The sequence below is a fragment of the Capsicum annuum genome, chromosome 1, assembly GCF_002878395.1.
Source record: "Capsicum annuum cultivar UCD-10X-F1 chromosome 1, UCD10Xv1.1, whole genome shotgun sequence".
NCBI classification, from domain to species: domain Eukaryota; kingdom Viridiplantae; phylum Streptophyta; class Magnoliopsida; order Solanales; family Solanaceae; genus Capsicum; species Capsicum annuum.
Window position 1 is genome coordinate 247,732,739 of NC_061111.1, and position 14,565 is coordinate 247,747,303.

Here is a 14,565-nt window from a genome sequence, read left to right on the forward strand (position 1 = left end):
ACAAAACTACAAATAAAATACACAATAAATACATTGGAAATGGAGAATTTGAGATAAACGAAAATTTACATAGATCCAAGGACACACTATAAATAAGGTAATTACAATTCTTAGACACTTTCATATGTGAGAATACACATATTTATCATTCAATGCTGCTAAATCTAAAAATACACATAAAATTGTTGGTTACTGTTGTAGGAGTTGAGGTTGTTGTTGTTCGAATTGATTCTGGGATGGAATTATCAGTTTGCAGTTTTCTCCAACACTGTTGTTCTCTTCCATCAGTGTTAAATAGCACCTTCAAAAGCCCAATTAAGATACTTATAATAATTGAATTTGAGCTGAAATCATAACCTACAATTGGATTTTCTTGCTTCAACCCTTCTCGCTTCAACTGGAATACCCAAAAATCTTTGAATCCAGTGAAATGGTGGATCTAAGAAACAAAAAAAAAAAAAAACAGCTTATAACGGAGAAGAAAACAAACCATTCACATAATTAAAATATGAGAAGAGGCGATTGTAGAGTGACTGAATTATATAGACCATTTACAACTAAATCTTGTGGTATCTTTCAACTTCTCTGAAGGAGCAAGAAAAAAATTTCTTTTGCATGACGGGTATTGTAACGATTACAAGCTTTTGTTATCCTATAGAGAGTTTGAGGCATATTGAACAAAGAAAAAAATAAGGCACTTGTTATCATATGGTAAATTTGGTAAAAATCGTATAGCCCGGAGAGAAATTAAAACCTTCTTCGATAAATAGTGATGAATAACTTAAAAAGATTATCAAAATTAGGTGTAGATATCAATAATTAGCAATTAATTATATGTTTTAACGATAATTTTGTCAATTGTTGTTAAAAATGATATTTGTAATAAACATCTAATATATCCGATGTTTATATCAAATGCCACTATTTTAGCATCATTTTCGCTAAATGTCACTGAAATCAATGAAATTTACATTAAACATCATAATATATTCGACGTTTGCATCGAATGTCACTATTTTCTCGACTCTTTTGCTAAATGTCGCTAAAATCAACGACATTTTGCAACAAATGTCCTTATTTTATTGATATTTTTGATCAAATGTCATTGTTTTTACGACATTTGATATCAAATGTCATTATTTTACTACAATTGCTCATAAATGTTGAGAAATTCTTCATTTTCTGACATTTATTTCAAATGTCGACAAATAAATGTCGCCGTATCTTCATTTTCTTGTAGCGCCAGCACGCGATGGGGCTCATGCTATGTAGGGCCTGGCGTGCATTGAGCCTTGTGTCGTGCAGGTAGGGGCCTCGCGATGGGTCGCGCCACAACCCCCCTGGTTTCCTGACGAATTTTCCAAAATTTTAAAGTATCCATTGAGGCATTTTGGTCCTTATACATTTAAATATGTCCCTAATATTCTAGTACATTTTTGCTAATTGGGATTCACCCTAAATCAACATCAGAACATCCTCCTCTCCCTATCTAAGTCAAGAAAATTAGCAAGGTCTGTAGGAGAGTCCAAGGTTAAGTTTTGTTAAATTTCTCTCTATCAAAAGTATGTAGAACGACTTAAAATTTATGAGGTTTTAAATTATGCTCTTTTAAACTCTTTTTAGTGTTTAAGTTAAGGGATTTGTTGGTGTAATATAGCCATCGCCACATTCTTACCACTAACTCATAAGATTAAAGACAAAAAATAATATGGTAGATAATAGACAAGTAAAATGTCAGAAGTTAAGAGAGTTATCAAAATATAATGACACCACTTTGTTCACTTTATGTCAATCAATTATATAGACAAGTAAAATGTTAAAAGTTAAGAGAGTTATCAAAATATAATGACACCACTTTGTTCACTTTATGTCAATCAACTATCATGCAATTTAATCTTAATATTAAAATGCACCAATAGGATTTCACTTAACTACAAGTGCATGCTTTCAAATTTGCTTTTATGTCTAAATTATGAATTTTTGTTAAGTATTTACATACTAGATTGTGATGAACAGAATGAAGTTGTGATTGGTTTTCTTTAGGTAATTATTCATGTAAACATGTTTCGAAGAGTATTCCTCGTATTAATTTTACTCTTGTTTAATATGGTGTTATTTGAACACAATTGAGTAGTTGAGTTTCTTTTAAGGTTTTTGAAAGAATCTTGAATGAGAAATGTCTTTGCCTAAAATATCACATTGAATTGAAAGAACATTATTATATGACCTTTAAACTTCTTTATGGTGGTCAATGAACCGTGGCATGTAAGAGATTAAAGAGAAAGTATAATATGACTCATGTGACATGCAAGTTTTTGTATGACGGTACCAAATCAGAGACGTTCATTCAGAGATAGAATCAATTTTCAGAAAAATTTAATGTTTTAAAGAGACTAAAATAAGGGCCTAAAGAGAGTTAGATGGCTAACCGAGAAGGCATGAGCTGAAAAACTTATAACCCAAAATCAAATTTTGCTGACACGATATTTATTATGTCATGAAATACGGATAATCATTGTATACTTACTTTATGCTATTGGTACACTAGACTTCAGTGACTCTAATCCTCGCGGCAAACATGGATTTGGAGCTTGGCCGACGAGTTAAAACCGAACCTCATATAGCCCGTGGTATTTTCGGAGATGTCGAGGACACCATCTAGTTCAGAACTATAGAAATTAGACTAGTATCCCAGAAAGCAGACGTTTAACTCATAGTTTGTGTTTACACTTTACACTTTGCTAAATTGGCTTCTAACCCCATGATGTGTTTTATTTAGAGTTTTTTCTATTATTGCTATTTAAATGATACTTTCTTTGGCCATTCTACATGCCAATACATTTGAAGTATTGATCGCCCTCGGGCAGCTGCATTGTCTCATAATATAGGTTCTAAAGCACAGACTCGTGGACCAGCACAACAGTTGGATCTACCGAAACATCAAAGTTGGTGAGTCGTCCATCCTTCGGAAGACATTTTATTTGGACATTAGTTTCTTTCAGTTTTATGGTACGGCTAGGGCCTTGTCCCAACCTAGACAGTTTATTCATTAATAGAGGCTTCGTAGACTGGATTAGACAAATGTTTTGTTATGATGTTAGGTTTAAAACTTGTTAGTTAGACTTCCTTGACTTTCTTTATATACTTTCCACAATTTACATGAATTATGCTTTTGATAGAATTCTAAGGAGTCTTCTCGGACCTTCATGGTTCGGGATATCCATTGCGGTCAGGGCCTCGACTCGGGTCGTGACAAGGTTAGTATATGGAAGTGTGTCATAAGTGGGTAGAAGTTCATTATCTTGTTGTGCTATTAGTAGTCGTAGGACTAGTGTTATAGCTCCTTGTTCTTCCCTTCAATTTTTGTTTATATTTGTGGTTTTGTGTGGTTTGATAATAATATTATTTTGTTGTAATATTGTTCTATTAGTATTTGTTGTTTTTGGTTTCTATTATCATTGTGCTTTCATTACATATTTTTGTAGATTGATTTTGTCTTGAGCCGACGATCCATTAAAAAATCCTCTCTACTTCTCTATGAGGTAAAGATAAGGTTTAAGAACGCTTCAATGGATGAGGTTGAAGCAAAAACTGAAGAAGCGAAAAGGATCGAACCCAAACTAAGTAAAACAACAGTTGAAACAACAATTCGACAAACAACTTCCGGAGAGAGAAATATTCCAATGAACGAGAACTGCAGAAGTTCCTACGTAAAACTTAAGGTTTTTATGGAAATGTAAAGTTGGAGAATTTGGAGGATTAACAAGGCGAAGAGAGGTATAATGATGGGGAATTGGAACTGGGAAAGCAATGACATTGTATTAAAATTACTAGAAATCATGTCGCTCTTTTCTAAGGTGGAAAAATATATGCGTCTGAAGGGTTCTTTCGGGAGGAAAATATTTTTTCAGCAAATGCTTTTCTATATTTTTTATGTTTGGTTCGACAAAATTTTGGGAATATAATTTTCCTTGGAAAATTTAATCAAATAGTATTACCAATATCTTGTAGGTAAATTTGAGAATTATAAATAAATTTAACATAAATGCTAGCAATAAACTGATAGTTTGGTGGAATATTACCTAACTCTGATCTTATTGGTGAAGGTGCAATTCCGATGTTGTAACCTCTCCTCGTTTTCCTTTCTCCGACCTCTAAAAAATTAGTAAAAGAAAAATTGATAATTCAGAAGGTCGATAGGATCTTAGAAAGAGAGAGTTGAATATAGGACAAACATTTTCCAAATTTTTGAATAACATTTGGAAATTATTAATACAGTATTTGTTTTACAATCGATTCATTACTATTGTTACTTCAAATTTGAAATAGATAATTTAATAAAGTTTAAAAGTAGTGAAATAACAAGTGTTTATTGAATTGCCTTCAATTTTTATCTTGAATGAAACTCATGTGCATACAAGCAATATTCAAATACTTTTGGATTTCAACTTTATTTTTTCTTCCAATTTCTATCAAATCATAAATAAACATCTATAATCGCCTCAAAATTTTTTAGACGAAATACATAGATTGAGGACTTCCTAGCCTTGTCGAAAATAGAAAAATCAACTTCATGACCTACTAAACACATGATTTCAATTTTAAACGATCATTGAACACATAAAAGATATCTAAGCAGAGCACTAAGCAAATATAATTCTTAAAAGACTGAACAACATTTGAAGTACTGCTAGCCACATTGAAGACCAACAAACAAAGGGGGAATAAAAAAATACTCTCTTCGTTTCATATTAGTTGACCCTTATAGACTGAACACACCAATTAAGAAACTAATAAATAGAGATGCATTTTATATATTTATCTTTGTATGTATAAAATACTCTTGATTATAGAACTTGAACAATTACATTGAAACAAACTTTTTAGAAAAAAAGCCAATTAATACTAAATGGAGGGAGAAGTAGCTGGCCAATAGCTAAATTCATTACATGTATAAGTAAATATATAACTTGTCAACCCCCATCCGCAACTAAAATCCTAATGCTTCGTGCAATCTTTAGGCAAGAATGAAACTTGTTTAGCCACAAGATCATACCCAATTAAGAAATTTGCCTGTGCCAAGTTCCCAAAAATAGCCATTGCTTCATCAGGCACCATTGTAAGACAAATCAAACCTTCATCCAGTTGTGTAAATACATTCGCTGGCGACAACTCTACATCCGCATTTGTAAAATGTGCGACAATCTTAGGAGCATTGATAATATCATTCTTAGAGGCGTAACATACATTAAAAAACCCTGACGTGTCACCAATGTTTTCTAGTAGCATTAATCGAAGCCACCAATGTTTTCTCCAAAGTCGTGTAAAATTCGTGAGGGAAATACGTAAGTAATTTACCTGAATCGATTAAAATTATACCTTGAGTGTTGGAACTAATTTTAGAAGATTTGAATGGCAAAATCTTGTTTCCATTGCTAATACTTTCCAAAATTAGAAAATATAAACTTTGTCCCGGTATCAAGGGAGTTGAAACGACTCCAGGACCAGACACAACCGCATTGTCACCAAAGCTGATGTGACTAGTTGCATTGGAATCAATTGATAATAATTCCACTCGAATCAAACAATATGAGAATTTCCCTTTGATTTCTTGATGCATTTGGTTAACAATTGAGACATCTCCACCAGCTAATCCAATGAGGCCAGAAGTGGTATTAGAGAATCCACTATTGTTATGGCCACAACCGAAGGCAATTTTAGGAATTGAGACATGTTTACCAGAAGTAGAAGCAAATCTGAAAGTTTCAACTGAAAGATCACCTAATGTAGCGGATCCATCAGCATAAGTCACTTCATAATTACATGTATTATTGTTAACTAGAGACCATACTTGTTGACAAAGTTTAGTGTTACAGCTCACTGTTTCGTAAGAAGATCTATTCTTGGGATTGAAAATGGGTGTTAACTGTTTGAAGCATTCAACACAAGGCTCACACTGTATCCACGTCAAGTGACCACCAGTGTCAAGAATGACAAAAGCGTCTATTGCGGGAGTTCCAATTGAGATTTTCATGAGGTATTCACCGTGGCTTGCGGTAAGAGTTGATTGGATTGGGTTAACACATTTTTTCTTTAGGAAGGAAGCGCGGGAGGATGACCGATGGATGGCATTTCGAAGGCGTTCGTATGGGGAATTTTATGAGCCATAAAAAGGTGAAAGAGGAGAATCATGGTGGATAAGATCGACAGTAAAGCCATTTACACTTTTATGACAAGAATCCAAATAAAGATGAAAGAAAGATAAAAGAACTAAAATAGGGAAAAGAGTGAAACCTTTAGTAATAATCCCCATGGCTAAGATTTTGGAGAATGATGAGAAATGATGAAGAGGAAACAAATGTTTAGTACCATTATATAGGTAACAAAATGTACGTCAAGAGACTTATGTAGGAATTAATTTAAGTAAAAAGAAATGGGAGAAGGGAACAAAATGTATGCTAGATTAGTTATGGGAATCATTGACTAAGAAAAATCAATAGGGGAGAAAGTTTGATTTTGTTACCATTACCAAATATAAGATTATGAAGTGGGACATTTTGGATAGTTGACTTTCACTTTCCATTGTAGACATGGATATATAGGTATGTAATTAAGGAAATACTAAATCTATTAGATTCATATGATCATTTATACTCCTTATTTGCCTTCCACATTTTTTTGGTTAGTAAGAGATATTCTCATCAAACATAAAGTCATTACATTAAAACACTAGCCTAGGCAATATGGTACTCATTCCAGCTCTATTAAATAGACGAATAATGGAAGCGGGTAGATTGGGGTACATCAAGATTCTAAAATATATAGCTCGCATCTTTCTTTGCTGTCTGGTCTGCAACTTTATTAGCTTCCTGAAAATGTGCTTGATTGTTTCCCTTCTTGCCTCTTACTAGTTAACTGCAGTCATCAATTAATTTTTTGTAGGACCAAGAAGTATTAGGTGTAATGAGCTTCTCTGTAGTGCAATTTTTAGCCTGTGGAATAGTGCTAGTGCTTCCATATATATGTTAGTGGCATAGTATCAAAAAAGATCATTTAGAAAAATCACCTACATGACCTTTTAAACGCCTAATTCACCCAAGTAGTGGATTGTCCGGTAGAGTTGGCATCGGCCTCTGGATGATCTAAGTTCTTTTATAGTTTAAAATAACTTCCAAGAAATGCTAAATGTCCAGCCTACCAAGTTGATAAATGGCAAATGCCAAGTCTTAGGACTGCTAGGTATGATAAAGACAATTTTTTTTGTTAGTTGATTGTACATAATTGTCCAGGAGTAGAGTATGTTTTTGTTGTGTGACTCCTTTTGTGTTGTGATTGAGGCATGGACAGAGGTGGCTCAAGGGTAAGACTAGTAAAATTTTTGCTTCACACTCAAAAATTTTAATAGTAAACTCTATCATTTCAATTTCTCTTGAAATCTATAATCTATATCTATAATTTATAATCTATAATAATAATAATAATATATTAAAAGTGTGAAGACCCTTATTTGACCTTCATTAAAACTCTGAACAATTGATAAAATGGTCATTTTACTATTTTTATAGAATTATTATTTAATTATATTTATGATATTCTAAACAAGGAGTCCTAAAATATATGATAAGTTCTAAAAATTAAGGAATATTAAAATATATGATACAACACAGTACATGGTAAACACAATATATGGTAAGAATAATTAGAAAATTAAAAATTATTGAATCTAAAATATATGAAAAAAGGGTACACGCTTTTTGGCCAAAGTACACCTTAATGACTAATTTCCTAGAATAAGTTCAAAAGGAATAATTAAAATAAGTAACACAATATATGGTAAGAATTATTAGAAAATTAAAAGTTATTGAATCTAAAATATATGAAAAAAAGGGACGAAAAACTTGAAAAATCGGTACACGTCTTTTTGGCCAAAGTACACCTTAATGACTAACTTCTTAGAATAAGTTCAAAAATAAAAAGGAATAATTAAAATAAGTAGATTGATCCTTTTTCCTCATCACGTAATTATCCTTTAATTTTTGTGTAAATATTTTTTAATAATTAATAGTATTATTAACTTCTTAAGGTTTGATTATTTATTCTAGTTAAGAAATCATAATATTTAATACTTCTAAATTAATTAGAATATCACCTTATATAAAAAAAAATTTGTACAGTCCTATTTAAGAAATATTTAAAATTAAAATTTACACAAAACTTATCCTACTTCACTTTTTCCTCTTACTTTGATTTTGATTTTGGTTTCAATTGTCTTGTTGCATTTATATTTATAATCTTTTGTTCTTGTATACAACAAAGTCAAATTAATTTTAATGTGGGAGCTAAATTTCTTTTCTTTTAACTTTTACTTGAATTGATTTTTTTCTATCTGAGTTATTAGTATGAATAAGTTATTTTTTATCTATAAAGTTACTACCTTATTCAATTAATATATGAATAAATCTATATAAGCCATTATTAATTAATTCTTTGATATTTTTGTACAGAAGAAGGATTCATGAGGAGCATGCTATTGAGACTTCTTCGATTTAACTTAAAGAGTCTCAATTCCAACATGAACGACTTCTTCGATTTAACTTAAAGAGTCTCAATTCCAACATGAACGTATTAAAAATATAATATATGTATATGAAAGAAAGATATGCTATCACGGACGTTCAAAAGCTAGCTAATAAGATGCAATTTCGAATGCCTGAAGAAAGCTCCTAGGTCAAGCTGGCAGTGTCAAGTGGCGTGTATTAGTTGGTCAGAGCCTTGCTACCAAAATAATACAGAAATTCAAGGAGAAGTGTTATGAAAGCTAAAATGGTGTAACCTCAGTACTCAGGCTTGACTTCAGGTTTGATCTTCTTCCTATACAAGTACACTATCCTTTTTTTTAATTACTTATTGGTGTTTTATTTCTGTCGCGTAACTATTATACTCGAGATTCTATGAGGTATTACATGTGGAGTTAGAAAGTTGAGTTGTTATGTTTCAAGTTATGTTTTTAGGTAATTTGTGCATCTGTTTTATGAACTTTTCAAACTTATAAGCTTGTTCTTCTGCCACTCTCTTCTTTTTTACTTATCGATTTGGAATTTTTCGAAAGTCAATGCTTTCTAGCTAAATTATTGAGAAAATGATGGCTTTAGATTGGAGTAGTAACTATTAAATCATTATTGTTGTAAATTTTTTATATGTATTTATGTTTTTTTGGTGATTTTGTTTATCACAAGTATAAAAGTGCATTAACAATTATTTTTGAAAAGAGTTTGCAAGGACATAAAAGGAATTTAAGCTTTTTAAGAGATATTTGGCCTTGAAAAATATTTACTTTTTTCCAAAGTTGAATTTCAAAATAAAATTTTAGAATATATATATATAGGAGACTCTTAGCCCATCCTGCTATGTGGCATGTCTTAAAAACCTCCAATGCTATTTATCTTTTTTTTGGGTTTTTTGAACTTTTATCTTCATTTTTCATTAATCAATCAATTTATTTAAGAATAAACCACATAAATCTCCTCCGTAGTGAAAGTAATTACTTAAAATTTTTGTTGTCTTTCTCTCTCCCAAAATTAAGAAATATACTTATACATTAGATCGTCCCTCATACATTGCTGGATTGTATAAAAAAATTGATTAGTCTATATTTCAGGAAAGAGAAATCTGATACTATCTTTTACTTCCTTAATTAACCCTATTAATTACCCATCAGTATGTGGCGTATGATTAAATTTTTTACTTTCTTAATTAACGTCATTAATTATCTATCATTATGTGGTGTATGATTAAATATAGTAACTGAAATTCAAATCTAAAAAAATTCTAAAACATCATGGTAAATTTTCTTCTTTGTTAAATCATGTTTTGGAAAAAAAAAAAGGTTATCAACTGCTTTCTTCAATTCTCAAAAATATCAATATGAACATCCACATATTGCTGCGTCATTCGGGTATTTGAGAGTTGGAAATTATTTATCAATCCTACAAAAGTGATGCAATTATTGTTTCGGAAAGTGTAGCCTTCTTGGAAATGATTGTTATGATTGCGATGAAATTAAATATTGACAAAGTTCGTAAAAAAAATGAAGTAAAATACATTGTTGAAGGTAATTCTTCTCCAATTATCATAAGAAATGACAATGGAATGAGCGTTTACATGAAGTTGAAGAAATAATTTTCGCGATTTGTCAATACGGTATTTCATGCTCTGAAAAAATAAAAGCAAATGATAATGTTGTTATTCCTTTAGTTTGATGTGAGGTTAGTCTTTAAGAATTTTTAATTTAATGTTAGCACCTTTCTATTATCATCATTCGTATTTATCTTTTTTTTTTTTTGGCAATCTTACTCTATTTTATTATACAATTATAATACAATAATTTACTTTAGGCATTCAAAAATCTCCATAACTCACACCACTTTATTTTTATAATTTTCATTCTAATGATAGTGAGTATTAAAAGCTTAAAATTAAAGATAATATTAAATTTTCAAAATGTTACGGTACTTCTCCCCTTCCTCTTAATTATTTTTGATTAATGTGTATTGATATATATTAAAGATAAGAGATAAAAAATAAAAAAAATAAAAACCTCATGTTGTCAATTTTAACTACATTACCTCCATAGCTTCCAACTAATCGATGTAAGTGTTAGTTGTATATCTTTATTCTCTTATAATTATCTCTTTAAAATAAAAAATTCTCATTCAATATACGTATAATTGGAGAAGAAAAAAAAATATAGAACGAACATAAAGAGAGAGAATGAAGTATGAAGATGGAGAATGCCTAATTATTCTAATAAATTTTTGGGTTAGATATGATATAAAATATAACAAATACGTATATATATTTTTTAAAAATTTTGAATGATCGGTGAGGAAAGTCGCTAAAGAAATAGAGGATACAAATATAAATTTAGTATTTATTATCTTCGAAAAAAAAAATAAACAAACAAAAAGTAACTTTAAAAATCCTCATGCAATATATAGTATGAATTTAATATTTCTTATCATTCCATAATATAAATCTAATGTTCTTTTATTGTTGCTTAGATGACAAAATTTGCTTTGTAGACTTATAGGTTGATTCTTGAATATGCATATCTTACTTTTGAGATAATAGTTGAGAAGACCATACCGAGATTGAATAACTTAACATACGCTATCATGTTGTTTAGTTATGTATGTAACAAAACTATAAAAAATTATAAATTTGTAATATGTCGAGGATTTCGTTTCGGAGAAGAGTAATTTATCAACTCCTAAAATCACTTAATGTTCTCCTATGTAAGTGTTGCATGAATATATATATATATATATATATATATATATATATATATACGCACACACATACATACGTACTGTACGCGGCTATAACTTTACTTACAAAAATGAGCCAAACTTTTTTTATGTTAATATTCTTAAAAAGTGAATTAAATGAAAGTTTAGGTCATAATGTATATCATGCATTGAAGTTGAAAGTTTTATAATCTCACAGACATATTATAATAAAGAAGATAATTATTTATAAGATTAATCATCGATATGTTTTTCATTACAGCGCAAAGCGCGGGCCTATTCCCTAGTCATATTAATATGTGAAATTAAAGATTATGTGTCTTTTAAAAATACCACACAAAAAACAACTACTATGCAAGGACAAATAAGACAACTCTAAATTATTACAATAATATTTTTAAAAAAATTATGTTTTTATTTTTATTTTTTATTTTTTTCTCTTACACTTATGTCTTCACTAAAATCCCCCTCTTATCAAGTATAAAATCAAAGAAAAATTAAATAAAAACCATTCCATCTACTATACTTTTTTATTTTAATTCTTCCTTCAAAGCTTTCTTATTCATCTGGATTACATATCAATTTGTATCAATTTCCATGAAATTGATTTTTAATAAGGAATTTAGATGTGTAGGAAGTCTTTGTTTGTGATACTTTTGACTTTCTATTTCCTTGTTAATAACCAAGATCCATCTGCTTAAATTTCAATTGCTCATTTGAATTTTATCTTTTTGAAATATTTATGTTAGAAAATCAAATGATTTGTTAATTGTTGCTTATGTTTGTATTGAATTTTATCACTTTATGTTGCAATGAGTAAAGCTAAATTTACTAATGCATATGTAATATGCTTGTTTGTTTATTTTGTCTAGATTTAGATCTGTTTTAGTTGAATTGGAGATTCAATTCTTTGTTATATTGTTGAATTGTTCCTTCTTCTTTTTTTCGTATTGAAGTTTTTTTTTTTTTGATAAATTTCTTTACATTGTTTATTATCAATCTTTGCTTAACAATAACACTTTTTATTTTTTTCCATTTTCTTTGTTATTTTGATTTAAGTTTATTCATTTTTCTTGATTTTCCTTGTTGATTTATCTCATTACTATCTTTGCGTCTTTTTTAACCTTGCCTATTTATTTTTTTGCCGTACCTATTTGCTCACCTTTTTTCTCTTCTCATATTGAGTAGTGGTTGTGCTGGTCGATGGTAGAATAGGATCATATTCTAGGTCAAGGTTGGGGTTAGATTGGATTCGGGACTAGAGTCTAGGGCGAGGGCGGGGTCTGAGTCTAGCGATGGGTTAGGGTAGGTCTAGGATCGAGTTTGGGGTTGGAGACAAGGGGTAGTAGGGTTAAGTGGGTGAGGTAAGGGAGATTTCAAGTTGATATTTGGGTCTTGAAACTTAGGGACTCTCCAAGGTAAGCGCATAGACCTCGTAAAGATTCTTAGGAAGACGGAGATTAGTATAGCTTGTGTTCAGGGAACCGAATGAGTAGCCATTAAGGCGAGAGTGTGGACAGGTATAAGTTTCGGTACTCGGGTAGCGTAAGGCATAGGAATGGAGTAGGTATCTTTGTATTTGAAGAGCTTAGAGGATAGGTAGTGGAGGTTAAGCGGGTTAACGATAGACTGATGCCGATTAGGTTGGTAATTGGAGGGTCTACTTTGGTCGTTATTAGTGTCTACACTCTATAAGCAGGATTAGACGAGGAGGAGAAAAGGAAATTTTGGGAGACTTTGGATGAGGTGGTCAGAGGCATTCCAGCACAGAGATGCTTTTCGTTGGAGGAGATTTTAATAGACATGTTGGGTGTTTATCTAGAGGTTAAGATGATATGCATGACGATTTTAATTTTGGGGAATAAAATGAAGGATAATTTTCTCTTTTGGATTTTGCTAAGGCTTTTAGATTATGGGTGGAGAATTCGAGCTTTCCAAAGAGGGAGGAGCACCTTATTACCTTTCGTAGTTCGATGGCCAAGACACAAATAGACCTTTTTTGTTCTTAGAAAGGGCGATAGAGCAATTTATAAAGATTGTAAGATCATACCCTGCGAGAATATTTCAAATCAACATATGTTATGCGTGATGGATATGGTAATCAATAAGGGTAGAAAAAAGAAGAACGTGGAGGGTAAGCCTAGGATTAGGTGGGGTAACTTGACTTTGCCTAGTGCTTTAGAAATAGAGAAGAAATTAGTGACAAGAAGGGCTTGGGAGAGTAGAAAGGATGTGTATAGTATGTGGGAGACGACTGATAGTTGCATTTGAGAGACGGCTAGAGAGGTGTTGGGTGTCTCAAGAGGCTGATCTGACAAGCACTAGGGGAGGACCGATGGTGGAATAAAAAAGTTAAGATGAAGGTGGAGACTAAGAAGGGGGATTATTCTAAGTTGGTGGAGAGAAAGGATGATGAGAAGAGACAGAAGAGTATAAGGTAGCTCGGAGAGAGGCTAAGTTAGCAGTTACGACAATTATAACAACAAATTTTGAGAGCTTGTATGCGAATTTCGTAGAGAATGGCAGGGATAAGAAGTTGTATAGACTTGCCAAGGCCAGGGAACGGAAGGCTCATGACCTTGACCAAGTAAGGTGTATCAAGGGGGAGTATGGTACAGTGTTGGTTGAGGATGCCCTCATTAGAAAGAGATGGTAGTCCTATTTCCATAAACTTTTGAATGATGAGGGGGATAAAGGTTTTGTGTTGGGGAATTGGAGTACTTTGACAGGTTTCACGATTATGGTTATTGTAGACGTATCAAGGTTGAGGAGGTCTTGGGGGCTATCCGCAGGATGCATAGGGGTAGGGTGACTGGGATAGATGAGATCCTGGTGGATTTTTGGAAGAGCATGGGTCAGGCAGGTTTGGAGTGGTTGAAGAGGTTTTTAACATTATTTTTAGGGCGGCGAGGATGCCTGAAACTTTGAGGTGGAGTAAGATGATTCCATTGTATAAGAACAAGGGGGGCATTCGCAGTTGCAACAATTATAGGAGTATCAAGTTGTTGAGTCATAATAAAGATTTGAAAAAGAGTGGTAGAGTTAAGGCTGAGGAAGATCGTGACTATGTGTAAGAACCAGTTTGGTTTCATGCTAGGTGGATTGCTATTTAGGCCATTAACCTCGTGATGAGACTAGTGGACCAGTTTATAAAAAGGAAGAAGGATTTGCACATGGTGTTCATTGACCTTGTGAAGGAATATAACAAAGTCCTTAGGGATATTCTGTGGTGGTGTTTGGAGGCTAGAGGGGTTCTTGC

General features: G+C 31.8%; 1 pseudogene; it reads right to left on the bottom strand.

The window, feature by feature from the left end:
* Positions 1–4,998: 4,998 nt before the first annotated feature.
* On the bottom strand, positions 4,999–6,313 carry LOC107857356 (annotated as a pseudogene).
* Positions 6,314–14,565: the final 8,252 nt, after the last annotated feature.